Raw genomic sequence first — 10215 nt, forward strand, 5'->3', positions numbered from 1 at the left:
ACCAGGGTTGCTGGGATTTCATGCCTGCAGGGCTCCCCCATTCCCATGTCTTTTTTTTTAACAAAGGATAAGAGGCAAAGAGAGGCAGTGTGTGTCCAGCCTGATGTGCCACCACCTGGCCCCCTACTATTTGTTTTTTATTTATTTTATTTTTGAGAGAGATGCAGAGAGAGAAAGACAGAAACACCAGAGCACCGCTCAGCTCTGGCTTATGGTGGTGTGGGGGAATTGAACCTGGGACTTTGGAGAATATTTGTTTTTTAAAGATCGTCATCTGGGGCTGGGAGATGATTCATCTGGCACAGCATACACCTTACCAAGCAGGAGACCCTGGGTTCGGGTTCTTACAGCATCGCACAACGTTTTTTAAAAAAGAAACACACACATAAATCAGGAGACTGGGAGGTAGTTCCTGCTTCATTTGGAGTCTCAGCCCCCAGCCACCAAGCACCACACAGAAGAGAAGCTTCTAGAACAGTGGAGTGGTGCTGTGGTTACTCTCCTCACTCTGTCTCTCCATCTCTGTGGTTTTCTATCTGGATGAAAGGGAAAGAGACTGCCAATAACAATAAAATCAGGCAGGCACAAAGCCCCAGAAAAAAAAAAAAGCAAAATAGGGGCTGGGGAAGTAGCATCATGGTTCTACAAAACGACTTTCATACCTAAGACTCTGATGTCCCAGGTTCAAAGCCCAGCACCACCATAAGGCAAAGGTGAGCAATGCCCTGGTAAAAGTCAGTTAATTAATTAATTACATGAAAAGCATAAATAGGACCAGGATGGTAGCACAGAGTAGACGTAGGACTTGCAGACAAAAGGCCCTGGTTTAATCAGTTAATTAATTAATTACATGAAAAGCATAAATAGGACCAGGATGGTAGCACAGAGTAGACGTAGGACTTGCAGACAAAAGGCCCTGGTTTAATCCTTGGCATCACCAACACCCAGAGTTGTGCCATGCTCTAGTTAAAAACAAAAAATCAACAAATGGGGCCAAGTGGTGTTGCACCTGGTCAAGTGCACACACTACAGTGTATAAGGACCTGGGTTCAAGCCCCTGGCCCTCACCCTCTATAGGAAACTTTACGAGTGGTAAAGCAGGTCTGCAGGTGTCTCTCTTTCTCCCTCTCTGTCTCCACCTTCCTCTCAATTTCTGGCTGTATCTATCCAATAAATAAAAATACTGATAATATGGGGAGTTGAGCAGTAGCACAGTGAGTCAAGCGCACATGGTGCAAAGCGCAGGGACCGGCTTAAGGATCCCAGTATGAGGCCCCGGCTCCCCACCTGCAGGGAAGTTGCTTCACAGGCGGTGAAGCAGGTCTGCAGGTGTCTCTCTTTCTCCCCCCCTTCTTCCCCTCCTCTCTCCATTTCTCTCTGTCCTCTCCAACAAAGAGCGACATCAACAACAACAATAATAACCACAACAACAAGGGCAACAAAAGGGGGGGAAATGGCTTCCAGGAGCGGTGGATTCATGGTGCAGGCACTGAGCCCCAGCAATAACCCTGGAGGCAAATATATATATATATATATATAGAGAGAGAGAGATAATAAGAATCTTTTTTAAATCTTGTTCCTTAAAAACTTAAACACGATAATAAAATATAAGTAATTAAATATTAAAAAGTATTTATTTATTCACTAATGAGTTAAAAAAAAAAAAAGGAGAGCGTAAACCAGAGTAGCATATGGCACATGCAATGTCAGGGATTGAACCCAGGACCTCAGGCTTGAGAGCCCAACGCCTCATTCACTGTGCCACCTCTCAGGTTACAATAATGTTTTTTAAATTATGGTTGAAAAAAAAAAACACAGAACAGGAGATATTCTGTTGTGACAGCTGTATCATTAAGCCTGTGACTACATTGAAATATTTTCCTTAAAGAAATAAAAAAGGAGGGAGTTGGGCAGTAGCACAGTGGGTTAAGCACACGTGGAGCAAAGCACAAGGACCAGCCTAAGGATCCCGGTTCGAGCCTCCGACTCCCCACCTGCAGGGGAGTCGCTTCACAGGCGGTGAAGCAGGTCTGCAGGTGTCTGTCTTTCTCTCTTCCCCTCTGTCTTCCCCTCCTCTCTCCATTTCTCTCTGTCCTCTCCTACAATGACGACATCAACAACAACAATAATAAAACAAGGGCAACAAAAGGGAAAGCAAATAAATATTTTTTAGAAAATAAAAAATAACCAGCTGTGGCCCTAATTGGGAAGTCCTGAGTCTCCCAAAAAGACTTGATGGGCCTAGAACTCGAATGAATCCCTCTCTCCATTGTTACCAGTCATCTCTATCAGGAACAACAAAATAGGCCCCTTTGTGGGCCCCCATAGGACCTTGCCCTCAACTTGGATCAACAATGGTAGAGAATGTTCCATCCTCCGAAGGGAGGATGGACAACATACTCTATGCTACACCTGAGGAAGATGGGTCCTGAAATTGGGGCAGCTTGGAATGTTCTTACTCATGACCACACAATGTGAGCTCAGATCTAGAGGGATGCAGAGGTCACACAGGCTCCTAAGCTAATTACGGGCCCCAGATCACATCAAATTGATGGGGTTTACAGTAATATTTATACCCCTTTCCCATATTTGGGAGCTACTCTCTTCCCTGATTCAGCTTTCTGGTCCTTTTCCCAGCCATGACATCATCTTCAGGCTCAGGCAAAACAACAACAAAACAAATAAACAAAAAAACACTAGTATAGCTACAGGCCCTTTGAAACATAACTAAAATATGCCTACTAGCTATCTACAAAATGGAGAACCCCCCCAACACTTCATCTGCACTATTCCAGCCTTTAGGTCCATAATTGTCCAACAATTTGTTTGGCTTTGTATGTTAACTCTCTCTTCAGCCACCAGGTTCCAGATGCCAGCATGACGCTGACCAGACTTCCCTGGACAGATGACCCCACCAATGTGCCTTGGAGCTCTGCCTCCCCAGAGCCCTTCCCCACTAGGGAAAGAGAGAGGCAGACTGGGAGTATGGATTGACCAGTCAATACCATGTTCAGCGGGGAAGCAGTTACAGAAGCCAGACCTTCCACCCTCTGCATCCCACAATGACCCTGGGTTTATACTCCCAGAGGGATAGAATAGGAAAGCTATCAGGGGAGGGGATGGGATACGGAGGTCTGGTGGTGGGAATTGTGTGAAGCTGTACCCCTCTTATCCCATGGTTTTGTCAATGTTTCCTTTTTATAAATAAAAAAATTTTTAATGAAAAGCAACAAAAATAAATAAATAAATAATAAAAGGGAAAAAGAAAGGGAGATAGCATAATGGTTAGCAAAGAGACTCTCATGCTTGAGGCTCCAAAGTCTCAAGTTCAATGCTGTGCATCACCATAAACCAGAGCTGAGCTGTGCTCTGGTAAAAAAAATAAGTAAATAATAAAAAACATAACATTAGAGAGATAAGTGTGAACAGCATTCTGCTCCAGCATCTATGATACCAGCAACCTCAAGCAAGCGGCTCTGCAAGTCCTCAATTCCACCACAGAACCACCTCGCCGCTCCCAGAAAGCTTTGGGTTCACCCCAAAGTTTGGCACAGTGGAGAAAGCATTGGACTCTCGAGCACAGGGTCCCAAGTTCGATCCCTGACACCATACTTGTCCTCCTTCTTGGCCTGAATGTTTGCTGCTCTTTCATTACTAGAGAGCAGTGTGTGGGGAGCCCAGGAGGAGGTGTGGAGGATAAAGCACTGGGCTCTCAAGTGTGAGGTGCCGAGCTCAATTCCTGGCATTGCCTGTGCCAGAGTGAAGCTCCTGTCATTTCACGAACATCTCATAAAAACTGCAGCAAAGGTGGGTGCGAGGAATCACATCATTGCAAGACTGGCCAGCTCCTCATGGGGTGCGAGCGCTTCCACACTGCGATCATCATCTCTGGCATTATGCTATTCCATTGCAGAATACTGTGCCCCAGGATGGTTCCGTAGCCCCCAGGTCCACTTGGTCGATTCCAAATTATATTCTTCCATGAGGATCATTTCTGGAACCATCCATTCCACCCCAGTTCCATGGCTGCCAGTTCTCAGCAACATCGCCCCGCCAGATATTCGTCGGGATGCGGCATCATCTAAGTTCATTTCCCACGTCTATGCTCGACCGGACCTGCCAATATACGCGGATATCTTCACCCACCCTGTCCAACGCTTGACGTCTCGTCACCCAATCTGGTCCCCTATGCCTACACTGAACTTCTCTGTTCCAGTCTCTTGGAAACAGAGCTGGCAGTCAGCTGAGGTAAAGAACAAACACCTCATCACAGACCCCTGCAAGCGTCAACCCGGCTTTGACCTAGCACGTTATGACTGGGCCCTCCTCAATCGCTATCGAACAGGCCATGGCCGGTGCGCCGCTATGTTCCATCGCTGGGGAGCCAGAGACGACCCGAACTGCCCCTGCGGCTCCAGACAGACTATGACCCACATAGTCAACGACTGCCACCTCTCCAGATTCAAAGGAGGTCTCGAAACTTTACATCAGGCTCAACCTAACACTGTGGACTGGCTACGGAAGAAGGGCAAACGCTAGAAGAAGAAGTGAAGCTCCGTTTTTCTCTCAGTCATACTAATCAATCGGTCTTTGAAAGAATAAATAGGAGGGGCCAGGCGGTGGCCACCTGGTTAAGTGCACACTCTATAGTGCACAAGGGCCCGGGTTCAAGCCCCTGGTCCCCACCTGCAGCGGGAAAGCTTCACAAGTGGTGAAGCAGGCCTGCAGATGTCTCCTCTCTCTATTTCTCTCTGTCATATCCAACAACAACAGCAGCAATAACAACAATAACAATAACAACAACAAGGGCAACAAAAAATGGGAAAAATGGCCTCCAGAAGCAGTGGATTCGTAGTACAGGCACCAAGCCCCAGCAATAACCCTGGAGAAATATATATGTATATATATTTTTATTTATGCACTAGTTCATTTACTGGATAGAGACAGAGAGAAGTCAAGGGGGAGGGGAAGATAGAGAGATATAGAGAGAGACCTGTGGCATTGCTTCACCCTGGTGAAGCCTCCTCACCACAGGTCTTTGTGCATGGTAATAGAAAAAAATTGTTTTTATTAAAATCACGACATATGAAAAACAATAAATAAGAGCTGACTAAATAATTCACTTGGACAGTGCATTGCTTTGCTGTGTGCAAGATTCCGGGTCGAACCCAACCCCCACCGCACTGAAGCTTTGATGCTGTGATCTCTTTCACTCTCTCTATGCCTCTCTGTCTATTATAAAAGAGGAGGAGAAGGAAGAAGAAGAAGAAGAAGAAGAAGAAGAAGAAGAAGAAGAAGAAGAAGAAGAAGAAGAAGAAGAAGAAGAAGAAGAAGAAGAAGAAGAAGAAGAAAGAGAAGGAGAAGGAGAAGAAGAAAATTGAATTTTGATTTTTCTAAGGAGAGGGATTTGGTTTAAAGAAAAAACCAAAAAGCCACTTTTGTTTTGTATACTTGTTTTCCTCGAAAAATGAGTCAAGTTTTACCTAAAGCTTCCTTCTGTGGCTGGCCCCATCCCAAACCTGACTGGTGTTCGTTTTCTGTAACTCATATCTTTAGGCCGATAATCATCAAGAATCAGTATGCAAACCAATGCGTAGGTCTTCCTCGTTCTGCTGCTGTTAGTCATTTCAGGGAGCAGAAGTTCAAGAAAGAATGAAAAAAGGATAAACACAGTCATTCAGCTTACACCCTGTGGGCCACTGTGCTTCTCTCAGCTGAGTTCAAGGATCCCAGAACTGAACCGAGCACAAATGGAGAGGCTTAGCCCTTCTGCACTGTCCCTTGGGCTGTGGAAACATCAGTTTCTTCCCTGCTTTGTTAGCCTGTTAGCTCCTGGGCCCATAATTCACTTCCTCAAATGTGTGTCTTTTATTTTGAAAAATTCCCCCTGACTAAGCAGCCAGTATCTATTTATACTTCCTCTGAAGCAACCAACCTTCTTCTTTTAAATGTGGAACTTAAAAAGTCAAAACTCAACTGCCATAACTAAAAATAGAGACACAGAGAAAGAGCTCACCACCAGGTAGGGTGTGGACCTGGTCACATGTGTGGTCCACACTCAGACCCTGGTACTACATGGGAGGTGTTATCACACCAGAGGAAATTCCAATACTGGGGTGCGTGTGTGTGTGTGTGTGTGTGTGTGTGTGTGTGTGTGTCTGGATTTATTTTTTACTTATTTTAACAGACTTTAAAAAATTTTTTTATTATCTTTATTGGATAGAGACATTCAGAAATCAAGAGGGAAGGGGATGATAGGGAAAAAGACAGAGAGAGACTTGCAGCTTTGCTTCACCACTCATAAAGCTTTTACCCTGCAGGTGGGGACCAGGAGCTCAAACCTGGGTCCTTGCACATTGTAATACGTGTGTTCAACCAGATGCACCACCACCCAGCCCTTTTTTTTAAAATTTTTTTTTAATTTTTAATTTTATTTATTTATTTATTCCCTTTTGTTGCCCTTGTTGTTTTATTGTTGTAGTTATTGATGTCATCGTTGTTGGATAGGACAGAGAGAAATGGAGAGAGGAGGGGAAGACAGAGAGGGGGGGAGAAAGATAGACACCTGCAGACCTGCTTCACCACCTGTGAAGCGACTCCCCTGCAGGTGGGGAGCCAGGGCTCGAACTGGGATCCTTATGCCAGTCCTTGTGCTTTGTGCCACCTGCACTTAACCTGCTGAGCTACAGCCCGACTCCCTGCCACCCAGCCCTTTTAACAGACTTTTTTTATTGTTCCCCTTTTGTTGCCCTTGTTTTTTTATTGTTGTTATTGATGTCATCATTGTTAGATAGGACAGGGAGAGATGGAGAGAGGAGGGGAAGACAGAGAGGGGGAGAGAAAGACAGACACCTGCAGACCTGCTTCACCGCCTGTGAAGCGACTCCCCTGCAGGTGGGAAGCTGGCGGCTCCAAGTGGGATCCTTATGCCGGTCCTTGCACTTTGTGCCACCTGCGCTTAACCTGCTGCACCACAGCCCGACTCCCTTTAACAAACTTTTTAAAAAAGTTATTTATTTATTCATGAAGAAGACAGCAGAGAGAGAAAGAAAGAGAAAGAGGAAAAGCCAGACCACTCTGGTACATGTGCTGCCGGGGATTGAACTCAGGACCTCATGCTTGAGAGTCTAACACTTTATCCAGTGCACCACCTCCAGGACCACTGTTGACCTGACTTAAGAAAATGACCCAGAATCACCACCAAGCACATTCTTCTTGTTACGTGCTGTTTCTATTGTCAAGTATGTTTTTCTAATGGGCTACAGTGCCCAGTTTTTCAAGCAGACACCCAGCAGTGTCGATGCAGCAAACCAGTGCAAATCCCAGCACAGCCACTGCAGGCTGTGAGCTTGTGCAATCCACAGCACCACTCTGTGCCTTAAACCCAAGAAGCACCCAGCATTGACTGTCCCTACACATGCCAGGGGCAGAAATAACTGATCACAGAGCAATATATAGAAAGGTGGCATGTTCGGGGGGCTGGATGGTAGCGCAGTGGGTTAAGCTCACATGGTGCGAAGCATGAGGACCGGTGTAATGATCCTAGTTTGAGCCCCGTCTCCCCATCTGCAGGGGAGTCGCTTCACAAGCGGTGAAGCAGGTCTGCAGGTGTCTATCTTTCTCTCTCTCTCTGTCTTCCCCCTCCTCTCTCCATTTCTCTCTGTCCTACCTAACAACGACAACAATAGAAAAAAGATGGCCTCCAGGAGCAGTGGATTCATAGTGCAGGCGCTGGACTCCAGTGATAACCCTGAAGGCAAAAAAAAAAAAAAAAGAGGAAACATAAGGGTCTGGGTGGTGGCACACCCAGTTAAGTGCTCATAGCACTATGCACAAGGATCCACACAAGGACCTGGGTTCAAACACCAGCTTCCCACCAACAGCTTCATGAGTGGTGAAGATTTGCAGGTATCTCTCTTTCTCTCTGTCTCTCTCCATCTCCCTCTCTCCTCTCAATTTCTTTCTCTCTTATTTAATGAAAAGGAAAAAAAAGGGAGTCGGGTAGTAGCACAGCATGATAATAAGCTCAGGTGGCACAAAGTGCAAGGACAGGCCTTAGGATCCCAGTTCGAGCCCCCGGCTCCCCACCTGCAAGGGAGTTGCTTCACAGGTGGTGAAGCAGGTCTGCAGGTGTCTGTCTTTCTCTCCCCCTCTCTGTCTCCCCCCCCCCATTTCTCTCTGTCCTATCCGACAACGACATCAACAGCAATAATAACTACAACAATAAAACAAGGGCAACAAAAAGGGAATAAATAAATAAATATTACAAAATAAAAAAGGAAAGAAGAGAAAAAAAGATTCATTAAAAAAAAACAAGGGGGTCGGGCGGTGGCGCAGTGGGTTAAGCGCATGTGGCGCAAAGCGCAAGGACTGGCATAGGGGTCCCGGTTCGAGCCCCCGGCTCCCCAGCTGCAGGGGAGTCGCTTCACAGGCAGTGAAGCAGGTCTGCAGGTGTCTGTCTTTCTCTCCCCCTCTCTGTCTTCCCCTCCTCTCTCTATTTCTCTCTGTCCTATCCAACAACAACGACATCAATAATGATAATAATAACCACAACGAGGCTACAACAACAAGGGCAACAAAAGGGGGAAAAATGGCCTCCAGGAGCAGTGGATTCATAGTGTAGGCACCGAGCCCAGCAATAACCCTGGAGGCAAAAAAAAAAAAAAAAAACAGAAAAAATGGCCACCAGGAACATGAATTCATAGTGCCAGCACTGAGCCCCAGCACTGAGCCCCAGCAGTAATTCTGGAGGCAAAAAAAAAAAAAAAAAAATCAATAAGAAAAATTTACATGAGAGAAGGTTACATCACATTTAAAGTAAGGAGACATGGGTCTGTGAGAATGACTGTTAAATCTGTGAGAGATAGTACAAGAATTATCTCACTCATCATCTGTTGAAACAACGAACCCATTCCAGATGAGAGAAAATTCAAAAGAGAGAAAAGGCCTTTTACAGGGACTGTCAGGCCCTTGAGGTGAGAGGAGGCTGAAAGGCTGAAAGGAAATTCTTTTTTCTTTTTTTTTCCTTTTATCATGTTATTGGGGAGATGAACGGCTTACAAGACAATTGCTGACACATGGGCAGAATTTATCATCTCCCTGTGATAAGTGTTGGTATAGCACCCCCAACTTGGACCCGCCCCCCAACTTGGACCCTTTTCCACTAATTATGCACCAAGGACCTCAAAGCTCTTCCTCCCCAGACTCTGCCCAGCCCTCCTTCCCCAGAATCCTTTGAACACACCACACCCAGTCCAACTTTGACTTTGTATTTCCCCTTTCTGTCCTTGTTTCTTTCATATATATATATATATACATTTTTTATATTTACTTATTTTCCCTTGTTATTGTTATTGATGGCATCGTTGTTAGATATGACAGCAGAGAGGAAGGGAAGACAGAGAGAGGGGGAGAGAAAGATGACTTCACTGCCTGTGAAGCGACACCCCTACAGGTGGGGAGCCAGGGACTTGAACCCGGATCCTTACGGTGGTCCTTGCGTTTTGCGTCATGTGCGCTGAACCGCTGCGCTACCGCCGACTCCCTCTGTCCTTTAGTTTCTTAAGTTCCTCTTATAAGTGAGATCATCCCATATTCATCCTTGTCTTTTGGCTAATCGCACTTAACACGATGCCTTCAAACTCTATACAAGATGAAGTGAAAGAAATGGCTCCATGGCGCTGGGTGGTGGCACACCTGGTTGAGCGCACAAGGACTTAACCCGCTGCGCTACCACCCAACTCCTGAGAATTTACACATAAATTTGAAAGAGACAGAGAAATCAAGAGCGAAGGGGAAAGAGGGAGAGAGAGAGAGAGAAAGAGAGAGAGAGAGAGGCCTATAGCACAACTTAACCGCTCTCAAAGCTCCCGCCCCTGGAGGTGGGGACCAGGGTCTTGAACCTGAGTCTTGGTGCATAGTCACAGGTGCACCCATGTTGAGCATGAAATAGCCAGGACTAAAATAAATAAATAAATAAATAAATAAATAAATAAATAAATAAATAAATAAAATTAAAAAAAGAAATAGCCAGGACTGAGCCTGCAGCACGACACAAGCTGGGTGTGGCAGCATCTATTATTATTATTTTTTTATTATTATTTCTTTATTGGGGGAATGTTTTGCATTCGACAGTAAATACAACAGTTTGGACATGCAGAACATTTCTCAGTTTTCCACATAACAATACAGCCCTCACTAGGTCCTCTGTCATCC

This window comes from Erinaceus europaeus, chromosome 9 (genome assembly GCF_950295315.1).
Source record: "Erinaceus europaeus chromosome 9, mEriEur2.1, whole genome shotgun sequence".
In the NCBI taxonomy this organism is placed as follows: Eukaryota; Metazoa; Chordata; class Mammalia; order Eulipotyphla; family Erinaceidae; genus Erinaceus; species Erinaceus europaeus.